The sequence below is a fragment of the Giraffa tippelskirchi genome, chromosome 10 (assembly GCF_054371585.1).
Source record: "Giraffa tippelskirchi isolate mGirTip1 chromosome 10, T2T-mGirTip1v1.2.pri, whole genome shotgun sequence".
NCBI lineage: Eukaryota > Metazoa > Chordata > Mammalia > Artiodactyla > Giraffidae > Giraffa > Giraffa tippelskirchi.
Genome location: NC_137284.1, coordinates 142356426 through 142369921, shown reverse-complemented (window position 1 = coordinate 142369921; position 13496 = coordinate 142356426). Strand labels below are relative to the sequence as shown.

At 39.9% G+C, this 13496-nt stretch overlaps 1 protein-coding gene across 21 annotated transcripts in view; it reads right to left on the bottom strand.

Annotated features, from left to right (window-relative positions):
• The window catches only part of CALD1 (caldesmon 1), a 237536-nt gene that overhangs the window by 120608 nt on the left and 103432 nt on the right, over nucleotides 1-13496 (bottom strand). For all 21 annotated transcript variants that reach the window (XR_014066400.1, XR_014066401.1, XR_014066399.1 and 18 more), the window contains one exon: nucleotides 3505-3597. The gene's annotated coding sequence lies outside the window, so the exon portion shown is untranslated. The remainder of the gene's footprint in view (nucleotides 1-3504; nucleotides 3598-13496) is intronic.

The following is a 13496-nucleotide window of genomic DNA, read 5'->3' as shown; positions in this document are numbered from 1 at the left end:
ATGTGTGCTTAATGGAGGAGGTGCCTCCTAAGGCCAGGTGCAATTCCCTGGCCAAGAAAACACCATCACTTGGCCAAATTGACAAAATCTGCACATGGTGATGCTGGAATGTCCTGTTACCTTCCTTATGAAAGTTTCAAGAAGTGGGAAGACCTCAGAACCCATGCTCCTTGAGTTCTCTTGATTCCTAAGCAAACTTGGGCGTTGTTCTACAGCCACTACCAGAAATCTGTAGGAAAGACTTTTAGTGCAAGAGTGATCCCTTCAGATTTTGCTGTAACAAGTATGGACACACTTGAACTAAACAGGAGGCTGAATACTGTGTCAAGAGTGTCCAGAGAGGCTTGTTCTGCAAAACTCAAGAGAAGATAAAGGGAAAAAACCCTCTCTTCCCATACAACCTGGAGCTTCAACTAACTCTAAAAATACTGGCCCACAGTGGTTATAAAAATTCCCATTTATGCTGTTCTAAAACAAGGCAAAGCCTGCTAGGTGCTTACAACTCAAAGTACTTCTTATACCTGCTCATAGGAAAATTATCTTTCTCTTCATATCCTGTAGCTGACTGAAATGAATGAAATGCAGTCTGGAGGCACCTCTGCTGGCCACTGGCCACTATTCATTTGGAATACCCCACCTAGGCCATTCATGGATTGCAGAGCTGTTTTCTCCTGACTTCAGAATTTCTCCCTGCTCATTTTATACAAATAGCAATTTATGTAAAATCCACTGACACAGGTGCCATTAGCACTTTAGGTCACTGAGTGAAAAATGGCATCTTTGTCCTGGCAACTTGAGGAATACCAAGAGGAAAGTATGGAAGTGGGGGGTACTTGAAGAAATCTGGTATCTCAAAGTTTATTTTTAAGAAATGGAAGGGGGTATGCAGAGAAGGAGGAAATTTACAAACCTCTGATAGGCTCTCCTGCTAATAATCAGACAATCCAAAGAAAGACCATGGGTTTCTGCTCGAGAAAGAGAACCAATGGAGAAAGGGGTGGGGCGCGGTGGGGAAGCAAGGAAAAGAAATGACGTTTTAGAAAATAACAGAGAAATGAATGAATAGTTTTCCTCCTTTTGTTTGTATCACACTAAGCAGGAAAAAAGTGGGAAATTCAGGGCTGGGGTGAAGATGGCCCAATTAGAAATCACTTTTGATGGTGAGACCCAGAGAGAAGAAGCTTGCTATGACCATCATGACTCAGGGCCTCATCCGTTCATGCTTCATTAGCCTCCACTCTGTCCTGCGCATGAAACATGAAAATATCACCAAAACTTCCTTGAAGGCATAGGAAGTGTGGGGAGACCAATGGACTATGGCAGAGGTTCAGTGCAAAGGAGATACATTCCCTTCAACTGAGTCCTTTACTGACTGTCTGGACAAGACGATGTTCCATGGCAGAGGAGTCCCAGCCACCTGACCTTCTGTTTCTTTGGACATTGAGGTATCTAATCCTGGGCCTCCCCTACTGTCCAGTCTGATCAGCACTGATTGTGATAGAGAAAATGGTCCTAAAGGGAAGTGCTGTGGTGTGATACTCCTGAGCAAGCAGCTGGGGAGTCAAACACATGCTCATGGGTGGAGTTGGCTAGAGAGGAGCAAGCTCGGATAGAGAAAGCTCCCCAGGAATGGTTTGGGGCAAAGTCCTGAAGGAGAGGACAGAAGAAGGTATAAAATAGGACCAAAGGAATAAGTGAAGAGAGAAATAGATAGATATCCACAGTTGCTAATACACATGTTCTTACATTAGAAATGCCATTTAGATTTCTTCCTCCTGTTATTTACCAGGAAAACTTTCTACATGCAATTTCTAGTGGAATTGTTAAACCGCTGCTCCTCTCCCTCTGCAATCTTTCTGGGTGGCCTCATAATTCCTATGTGTAGGTTATGATTATGAAAATTTCTATCTCTAGTTATTACCTGGGCTTCAGACTTGCATAGCCCTTGTATTCTAGACTCACACCCTTGGATGTCGCACAGGCCCTTAAACTCAGCAAGTCTCAGTCTAAACTCACGGTCCTTCCCTCTTGGCTCCCAAAAGAGTGTTCTCAGTATCTGGAGCAGGTCCATGTTATTTACTCTTTGAGGAGCAAGGTAAGTCTCCTGCCATCAGTTAATCATATATTTTTTTCAGTCTCTCTCTCCAGCTTTGACATATTTCCACTTTTTGGAAGTCAGGAGACAGGCAGCAAGTGAGGAGAAAGCGCCACTAATAATCATTATTTGGAGGTAGTCTTAAAGCAAATTACAGGTTCAGAGACTTGTATCTTACCTCTCCATTCATTTATTCATTTAATAAGTCCTATTGAATGCTCACTATTTACAAAGCCTCCTCTAGTGCTATGAAAGATGTAAAAGGTACACTTTTCAACTTCAAAAATTACGTAATGAAACAGGGAAGTGAGAGATGTATACAAAGGACTGCAACATACTGTCAGAAAACCAAATATTCTAAGAGTGATGTGAATCCCAGGGGAGTTCAGGAGAGGAGACTCAGAGAGCTGCCATCCGTATGCAACAAACTAAAAATCAGCATATAGAGAAAAAAAAAAATGATGGGATATTAGAGACTGAGTTGTGTTCCCACAAATTCATATGTTGAAATCCTAGCCCCCAATAACTTAGAATATAAACAAATTTGGAGATCTTGTCATTAAAGAGGTGATTAAATTAAGATGAAATCATTAGAGCATGCATTAGTCCGATATGACTGTGGCCCTTCTAAGAAGAGGAAATGTTGGACACAGAGAGAGTACTCCAAACCTGTGCTGGCAGTGGGATGCTATCTGAAGACACAGGAAAAGAGGGCCGTCTGCAAGTCAAGGAGAGAGGCCTTCGAAGAAAACAAACCTGTTGACTCCTTCACCTTGAACTTTCAGCCTTCGTAAATGTGAGAAAATAAATCTCTGCTATGTAAGCCACCTGGTCTGTGGTATTTTGCTCTGGCAGCCACAGAAAACCACTTCTCCCTACTAGTGCCAGCCTTGGAAAAATTGTGAATGAGTGAAGTTTCCTTTAGCTTCTCCATCCTCTACCTTCTGAAAGCTCCTCTTTCTGCTCCCCAGGTAGACTGTCTACGGGTAGAAGTTCTTCCAGGTGAGGAGGATTTGCTGAGAGTAAGGAGTACTTCCTTCTGAAACCATTGTTTGTTCAAAGGTGAACTCCTTTACCCTGAAGACTGCCTCATCATCTCTCTATTCTCTCAAGTCAGCAACATTCTTGGGAAGTGAGAACTTCATTACTGATTGGGGAATGTTTTGCTTAAAATATTATAGATGCAGGAAAAAATTAAAAATAAAGCAAAAAAAATCCGATTACAAAACAGGAAAACAATTTTTTCAAACTTGATAGATTACTTGGTAAACTATGAAGGGCATAGCAGAACCCTTGGTTTCTCACAGTGCATCTCTAGGTGCGAGAATTTAGACAATCAGGCAGAAAGGCTATGTAATTGCTAAGATCAGAGCCCGCCCCACTAACAAAATCACATAAACTCTACTCACAGGCAAGCAGTTAAATGTCTGCTCGTGAACCTCTGGTTGATTACCAATCCCTATGAATTCAGCTGGATGATCTTCAAGCTTTTCAATGATGAGCTGGTGAAAAAGGATGGAAACATAGTGGAGTGAATTTTAGTTAATGTAGAACTATTCCAAACATTAAAAATACAGTTTCTTCTTCAGGTACTGATGTTGGTTAGGACCATAAAAGGGAAATAAAGCACAAATGTAAATAGATATTGCATTTGCAATTGATAGTTGAACTTGCACTTTAAAGAAAATTAATACAATTATTACAGAGTCAGTGCCTAAATTCTTCTAAATAATGGAGGTGAGAGATGGTTTGTACAAAGCAGGGAGCACTACCAATGCCAACAATCAAAAACCAAAGGCATTAGAACATAGTCAGGGACATTGTCTTTTCTAAGTTCACCTTTAAAACCTTCTAAACCTCAGACTCTCAAAGTCTTTTTGGACCCTTTTCTTTGCCAAAAGTCTTCTGCTATTGATAGTTAGGAACTTGGTTAATAGGTAAAAGAGGAGGCTCCAGAAGATTACAAATAATGATAAAATGCACTAGTAGATAATCTAGAGGTAACTCTCTTGTACTTGAAACACAGCAACAGACATTAAATATTAGACCAAAGAAATAATGAACTGCAACAGCAAATTACCATCGCATCCCTAACGTGCCCCAACATGATGCAACAAGATGCTATGGGTATGAGTGTGGGAAGTACAGCTCTGGGTTTTAACATTTGCCTTTTTTGGTAGAATAATGGGGCCCACATGGACCTTAAGGACACACCTTGCTTTCCCCCACCCCATTCTTTGCTTTTTCGCGTTGGAAGAAAATAGAAGTTCTTGGAGTTTAGGGACTGGCTTGAAATCACACTGCTGGGAATCAATCTTAGATTCCTAGATTCTCATTTCAGATTTCACAGGTAAAAAGCAAACCAAACAAAAACCTGCCTAGCATGGTATCAATAGTTTGTATCCATCTTAGGAAGGCTGGTTTGCAAACTAGGGATGGGGAATCCTGAAGGGCTTGTAAATTGTTCAGCAGGGCCAGGTGTTATTTCTTATTCCATTTCTTTATTGGTGAGCAGACACTCAGGCTATCTTCAGCTCGCCTCCCTCAACCTCTACCATTTCCTCCTATTTGTCCAAAATGTACATTTCAACTGTTGTATTGTTGTACACCTACAGTACCTTGCTCCGTATTCTGGGGATGTGGGTGTTGATCTTAAGGAGCCTAATATCTAGTTGGAGTGATAAAAGATATAATTATCTAAGTTACAATGCCAGAAAGTGATAAGATCTCCAAATCCCATTTAAATTCCTTTTCTTCTACTGTGGGCCTCATTTTGGAGGTCTTTTCTATAAAACTGAAGAAAAGAGGGACAAGAAAATCTATGAGACATCTGCTAGCTGGAGAAGTTGCCCAAGCCTGGGTTATAGTCTAGTTCCCTACAGCTCCTAGGCTTCTGCCAGCATGCAGCAGGGCATCAGGAAATTTTGTTGAGTGAGTGAACAAAACCTATGAATGAGTTAGAGGGGGGTGATGAACTCCTCAAAACTGTAGGTCAGATTTTGAGTATTAACTTTCATTAGCTTTCATTCATTTCTCAAAGTAGTCTCTGCTCCCTTTTTCCCTCCCCCCCCCAATTAAGAACCACTGCCTAAATGATTAGGGTAGCACCAGTACACATGTGCTAACTTGCTTCAGTCATGTCTGACTCCTTGCAACCCTATGGACTGTAGCCCACCAGGCTCTTCTGTCCATGGGATTCTCCAGGCAAGAATACTGGAGTGGATTGTCACGCCCTCTTCCAGGGGATCTTCCCCACCCAGGGATCGAACCTGCGGCTCTTATGTCTCCGGCATTGGCAGTGGGGTTCTTTACCATTGGCGCCACCTGGGAAGCCCTGACATAGCATGAGAGGATACAGTTTATATGAGAACAAACCCTACGAGTAAATTTACAAACAAATAAGGATTGAGTACCTAGTTCCAATGCTGCCACATCCAGACCTACTGCATCTATTCCCTGGCCTTTCCTTCATCATCTCTAGAATGCAGGGAAGGCATGACTGCAGGGCAGCTTCAAGGGCCTAAGAGTTAGTTGATGGTCTTGACCTTGACTACAATCACCCAAGGAGCTTTGGAAAAATGACCCAACCCAGGGACCCTCCTTTGATCAACCTAACGAGGATGTGGGGTTCTCGGCCCCAGGCATATGTGTTTCTCAACTGTCCCCAGTGAGTCTAAAGCGCTGGCAGGTTGCAAGTCACTGAGATAAAGACACAGACTTCTTTTCCAAATCACTGAGCCCTGGCACATGTAGGGTGCAGGTGGGAGAGATCCCCTCCAGGTCCTGTTCCTCTCTATGTGCCAGAAACATATCAGAGATGTGCCAGTGAACAAGCAGCCATTGAACCTGGCTTCGTGGTGCTTATGGTACACTGTCCCCCTAGAATCGAGGTTCTCAGACTGGCTGCATATCAAAATCCTCTGTGAGAGCTTTCTCAAGAAAATATGACATGGGGAATTCCAGCGAGGTGTCCAGAAATTTGCACATTATGAGAAGTTCCTTACATTCAGATGCTGATGCAGATTATAGTATCCAATCCACATGTTGCTCTTGTTGTTGTTTAGTTGCTAAATCATGTCTGACTCTTGGCGACCCTGTGGACTGTAGCCCTCCAGGGTTTCCCAGGCAAGAATACTGGAATGGGTTGCCATTTCCTTCTCCAGGGGATCTTCCCAACCCAGGGATTGAACCCAGGTCTCCTGCAGTGGCAGGCGGATTCTTTACCACTGAGCTACCAGGGAAGCCCACCCCTTCCACATAGGCCTCTCATTCTTGACCCTCAGGCTTCATCGAAGGAACAGGAGACTAGAAGAAATCATGGAGTTACTTGCCTAATGAATGAATCAAGAGATTTAAACTTACAGGGAAAAGAAAATCCTCAGTACCTTTCCCCAAACCCTCTGGTAGGGTCAGTACTTATTTGCCTAGTTTCCCTTTCCTTGGTCCCAATTCCCTCAGTATTTTTGTTTTTAAAATTGGGAATGAATAAAGAAAAAAAGTAAAGAAATCAGGGATCTGGGGAAATGTTTCTTTTTTTGGTCTGTAGAGTCTATGCATATGTTAATGAACCATCTTGTTAGTGAGACAAAGAAAGGCTTTTGAGAGAAACCATAAGGTGAATAGCACAGTGACTAAACATAGAGTTTGTCTTCACATATACTTTTTATTTTCAGATTGAGGATGGAAAGGCCAGAAAGTTGATGAAGCTCTCACGTCCTGTTTCAAGACCATTTTTCTATGGTCCGCTAACTTGCAACTTCAGATACTTGCCTAGGTGAACCATTATTCGCTGGATCCCTTTTAAGTTTTTCATTCAGTGCCCAAGATAGAGAAACGGACTGACTTGGCTCAGCTGCTGAAATTCTCTGCGGGCAAAGCTAAGTCTAGACCGGACATGGCAAGGAAGGGAACGACCGAGATGAAGGAAGAGGGACCGGAAGAGAGAGCTGGACGGCGCGAGGCAAATGAGCCCCGCTGCCTCGGTCCAGTCCCCTTTCCAGCCACTGGCAAACGGCCAGGTGCTATTTATTGCTCCTTCGATCGAACTGTTTGCTCAGGCATGTGGGGAAATTGAGGTTTTATATGAAACCATTCACTAACGGAGAATCAAGGTGTAATAAAAAGAAAGGAGGAATTTCTCTCCTTTCAATCAGCTTTCTAGTCTTCTAAGAGGAGTGATTTTCTTAAAACCCTCAGGAAACCTCTAGGTAAAGCCATTCAGTAGCATGAGGAGCAGGACCTAGCACCTTCCTAGGTTATACAAATGGAAAAATATTGACAGTACATACTTGCAAAAAGTGGTTATGCTTCTCCCTTAAAATTCCTATCACAAGCGTTCACAGAAAGATGCCATTTTCCAAAAGGATACCAAGAGGTTGGATAAAGGAGAGTATCTCAAATGATAACTTACTATAACAGGGAGTTATCGAAAAGGTTCAATTAGAGATCGCTTATAAAAAAGAATAACTTCATGGAGTCAACAAGAAGAACCGGGTTTTCATTAATTTATTTATTGCCTTGTGGAGTTGAGTTAGGATCCTTTGATTTCAACATTAATATTTATATAAAAAAATCCCCCGTGACACTTTTGTAATATGCTCTGCTCTCCTCATGGAGATTCTGGTAACTACTGTGTGTTAAGGGTTTTTAGTGCCAGGCCCTGTGCTAAGCTCCTTTCATACATCTATCTCATTTATCACTACAACAACCTAACGAGATACATGTTCTTAACATAGGAGAAGCCCTGAGAAATTAGTTGTGTTTAACACATTGGCCTAAATTCACCCAGCTAGTAAGTAATGAAGCCAGTATTTAAATCCAAGGGTCGGACCCAGCCTGACAGGTAGAGGAGAAGGATACATGCCCACATTCTTTTACAGGTTGAGTGAGTTCTCTAAGCCAGGACGGGACACACAGTGAGGAGCAAGGATTCTGCTCTCATGGAAGTTATATTCTGGTGGAGTACAGATAGCACACATGTTTCCAATAGTGAGCAAATAAAAGAGAGCCTAATGTGATAGAGGGCCACTGAATGTTGGATGGTGAGAGATGGTCTCTCTGAAGAGGAGATACCTAGGCTGAAAATATATTTCTAGTTTAAGGAGTCACTCATGTGAAGAGTGTTTCTGGAAGAGCCTTTGAGAATCCTGGTGGGAGGTAGAGGGTTTTATGAGACAACTGTGTGTTCTGTGATCATGAAACTCTTCCAAGTTGTTCAGTCCATATGGGATTCAGGCTTATCTATTAGCAGAATATACAATGCTGAAAGATGTGCTGAACAAAAAGGGACTTACCAAAAAAAAAAAAAGATTGTCAGAGTACCACCTTTGCCAGAAAGCAGGATGGCAGAGGTGCTGGTCATCTGTCTCCAACCATCGGGGAGCATGCCAGGGATGCGCTTGGTTACCTGCGCATCCAATGCCCAGGACAATAGACATCCCCCTGCACCCCTGTTAACTTGGTAAACTTAAAGAGAGCTGCCTTCTGTGGGTTTCCATGAGCTCCTTTCAGTCTTGTGCATTGGAGAATAAGGCAGAATATTTCTTAATAATAAAAGAATGAAACACTACAGGATATAATCCTTGGAATGGGAAAGGAATGGTAAGAAGCTATTTCAGACTTAGTTGGCAGGAAGTCACATAATTTGTGGGAATGGAAATTAAAATAAAATATTTAAAAATAGATCTATGGGTTTTAGTCAAAATGTGCCAGTAACAATAAAACATTAATAATTGTCTCTTGTGAATTGTCTCTGTTTTACATTTATAGTTGAATATGGGACCTAGGAGTATTTTGGAAGAGAAGAAATATGTGATCTCAGGGAATTTGGGTCACTTAAGTAAATACTAATGAGTGAGCTGACCTTGACCAAGTTATTTAAGTACTCTTGGCCCCTCAATTCTTTCATCTGTAACATGAAGCATTTGGAATAGATTTTTAAAGATCTCTCCAATTCAGAGGGTTTTTGTATAATTCTATGGTTTTTTAACAAAAAAAATATATAATGTGTATGTCTCAGCATCTCTGAATGACCTTGTTATGGCTGGGAATAAAACAAGTTCAATCAAGTTCAGCATCGAAGGGGGTTCCCAGAGAAAAGAATTGCTTTTCAGGGACCACCTACACCACCCCTTCTCCTTTATTTCTAAAAGGTGAATGTATCTTACAGTTCTGGGAGAATCTATTGAACACCTACTATGTGCAAGGTACTTGGTATTTGTTATCTAATTAACCTTCAAAAGAAAACCGAAAATAGTTGTTTTAGTATCTTATTTCAAAGTAAGGATACAGATTCAGACTCGTTGTCACATAGTTAACATGTATCAGAGTTGAAATTGCAGCCCAGATTTGTTCAACTTCAAAGCTCTTTCTAGGACTGAACACTTGGAGTGGAAAGGACAAGAGTAAATAAGAGAATAAGAAACAATGCTTCTGAAAAGCATAGCAGAGTTTTCTGCCGTATTATGGTGCTGAGTAGGAAAAACTCAAAAGTACAAGAAGGAAGAACCACTTTGGAGTTGATATATCTATTTCTTAATTGTGGTGGAAATTACACAACTATCTGTATTTGTCAAAACTTATAGAACTGTACACTAAAAGGAGTAAATTTTTACCATATATAAATTATGCTTTGATTAAAAAAAATGCAAGCAAGAAAAAAAAAAAAAAAGAGGAAAGCGTCTTGGGATATAGTCTCAGACCTTTGGAGAGTTCACCCGTGGAGAAGGGGCAAACTAGAAGTCAATGGAATCGTAAGAAATGGCAGATGAATTTCAAATTCAACTAAAGGGAATTTCCCCAATTCTATCAAACCACAAGAAGATAGAGTAACTCAGTCTGGAGGAAAGTAACATCACCTAGCACCTCAACTGGATACCCATATGGAAGAAAAGAAAATCAGATCTTGACTTTTATTTAATATCATATATCATACACCCTTTCCTCCAATTCCAGATTGATTATAGATCTAAATGTGAAAATTTACACATTAAAGCTCTCAGAAAAAAGAAGTTACCTCCATGATCTTGGGACAGGCAGAGATTTTGTAAATAGGTTATATAAATTATTAACCATAAAAGAATAAAATTGATAAACTGTACTGGATCAAAATTAAGAACCATAAAGAGAGTGAAAGGCAAACCACAGATTGAGAAAATATACACTAGCAAAACTCACGTCTGACAAAGGACTTGTATTTAAATATACAAAGAATTCCCACAAATCAATAAAAAATATGACTATAAAAAATAAGTAAAGACTCTAGTGGGTACTTCAGAAAAAGAGGATATTAAAATGGCAGTAAACATATGAAAAGTGCTTAATTTCATTAATCATTAGAAAATTCTAATTCAAATTACACACTACTAGAATAGCTAAAATTGAAAAGACTGACAATCCAAAGTTTTGATGAGCAACTGTAACTCTCATGCACTGCTGTGGGAATGTCAATTGGAATAATCACTGAGGTCAAATATTTGGCAGTACCTGCTAAAGCTGAATATTGGTCTAACTGGTGACCCAGAAAGCTTACTCCTATGTATATAGATGAAAAAGATCCATGCGTATATTCATCAGAAAACATGAACTAGAATGCTCATACCGGCACTACTCAAAACAGCCACAAAGTGGAAATCACCTCAGTGTCTATCAATAGTAATATGGATAAACCGTGGTTGGCAAACAACAAAACACTGTGTTGCAAATTAGAATAATATAATTGTCACTCATGTAACGAATTTCAGAAACATACTTTTAAATAACAGAGACTGGACACCCCCCTCCCCCAAACTCTATAGGATTACATTACTATAAAATTCAACAACAACAAAAAAAAACAAATAAAGCAAACTATAAAACAAACAAAACTGTCACTAGGTGTCAGAAATCAAAATGATGGTTATCCTGGGACAGTGGGGGAGGGGAGGGGAGGAGGCATGACTGTGGAAGAGGGCACGAGGCGGGTCCTGGGGTGCTAAGTAATGTTCTGTTACTTGATCTGGGTGCTGACTACATCACTTTGTTCATTCTGTGAAAATTAACCATGCTGTATAGTTATGATTTGTGTGCTTTTCTGTATGCTACACATCAATAAAAAGATTATTTTAATAACATGTGAATAGAAAAAGATGAAGCCTCAATCTGGAAAGATGACAACTAATGGGAATTTATGAGCTCAAAATATATAAAATTATGAAAATTTAACATTCCCAGCCATATATTACTATATGTTAGAGTAGGAAAATAAAATAATAAAAAGAAAGACAAACAAAGAAAACAAAAAGGTAATACAAATGAGTGTACTCTGCAGGGGGAAAATCGCAGTTGGGAAGGCTGGGATCAATTTGGCCAGTTATTTCTAAATTAAAAGTCAACACTGGATTATTTACCAATGACTTAGTGAACTTTCCACATATATATTTTGGCTTACTATATCTTAGAAGGGAAATATTGAATGTTTTTGCAAGTGGCCCATACCAAAGCAATTCAAATACAGGGACTACTTATCATCTTAAGATGCTGTGAAACCTCGCAGTGCATCCAGACCCTTGCTCACTAACCACAGTGCCTCCTCTTCACTTTCAACCCCTGCTCTTCCCGTGTCTTACGTGTGCCTTAAGTTCTTGCACAAAGTTTCCTCTTCACTTGTTTCAACTGTATGTTTCCATTTATGTTTTTGCCTGTGTATCTTGAGTAACACTTGCCTATAATATGCTTGTATTTCAGTGTAAATTTTTATGCCTGTGGGAGAATCTCTTGATTTTTGTAGGATGCATTTTCCATATTCTTATGAGATTATGCGTATGGATATACAGAGATATTTGTATAAACTAGTAGATAAGAGGGACAACATATATCAACAGAATACTATGTTAGGAATTTAGCTACCAAGCAGACTAAATAAAGCAAGAGACTAAGGAAATTGCTCTTATAATTCAAGAAAAAGTCAGTTATCCAATGAAAGTAAAAATTGTCTTGGCATTCTGCAACAGTTTTACTGGATTGCTAAAAAAGCTTTACAGTATTCAGTTGGGTTGGAAATGTCTTTCCCTTAAAAGTGGCATGGAATTGTGAAAGAAGACAGGCTGTGAGGTCATAAGAGAGATATATGAGCTTAGGGAATTTCTTTGAAGATATCAGTTACTTATTTTTGCTAGTGGTAGAGAATTCGTCTGCCAATGCAGGAGACATAAGAGATGCGGGTTCAATCCCTGGGTTGGGAAGATCCCCTGGAAAAGGGCATGGCAGCCACCCCCTCCAGTATTCTTGCCTGGAGAATTCCATGGACAGAGGAGCTTGGTGGGCTACAGTCCATAGGGTCACAAAGAGTTGGACACGACTTAAGCAACTTAGCATGCATGCACAGCAGGTTCCATTTTAAAATGAGGATAATAAAAACTGCTTTGAAGGGCTTTTACTCCTCTGTGCCTAGGTAGTATTTTGCTAATGCTGCTATGGAGGCATTGCCACAGTGGGCTGCCATCTTATGAGCATGGGCTTCTTTTAATTTATTTTACTTTTTTTTACAATTAAAAAAATTGGAATATAATTGCCTTACAGTGTTGTGTTAGTTTCTTCTGTGCAACAATGTAAATCAGCTGTATGTATACATATATCCCCTTCCTCTTGAGCCTCTCTCCAACCTAGCTCTCATCCCTCTCCTCTATCTAGGTCATCACAGAGCATCAAGCTGAGCTCCCTTTGTTATACAGCTGCTTCCCACTTGCTATTAATAATCTGTTTTATAGATGATAGTGTATATATGAGCATGGGCATCTTGATGGCAAGGAATGGTCTTACTCATAATTCTATTCCAAGCATTTAGTAAATTCCATGACATATAACACTCTGTAAAAGTTCACTGGTGAGTGAATGAGATAACATATAAAGTGTCTGTTACTGAACCTAGAATGCTATAGGCTCCCAATGAATATCACCCCTTTCTTTTCCTCCTCCTTTTGTTATTCTCTATCTGGAAAGAAAAATGAATCAACACTTAGCTTATTTTTTATTACATGGCCAGGACTAGCCAAGGTAGCCAAGGAAATTTTTATGAATTCCCCTTCAAATTTCATGGGAAGCCAAAGACATAGCTTGTATTTTTGTTCACAGAGGAGCCAATTTTGCACAAGTATGAAGATGAAAAAAATTCTTATTTGAATAGAACAAGATCACATAATGGTACAAAAGAAGGGTTTTGATATTGTAAAATGGTTCCTATTTGCTGCAGCCTTTCCTCTTTTTTTCTTGGACAATTTTTGAATAGGAATAATCCATGATGTTATTTGCATTGGCCAAGATTTTTCAATTGTTAATAGAAGAATAAGGGTGAATTTTTAGAGGCAAGATAATTTCTGATCAGAGAAGACTTAAGAATGTGTCCGGGGCAGGGTGAGGGTTAGAT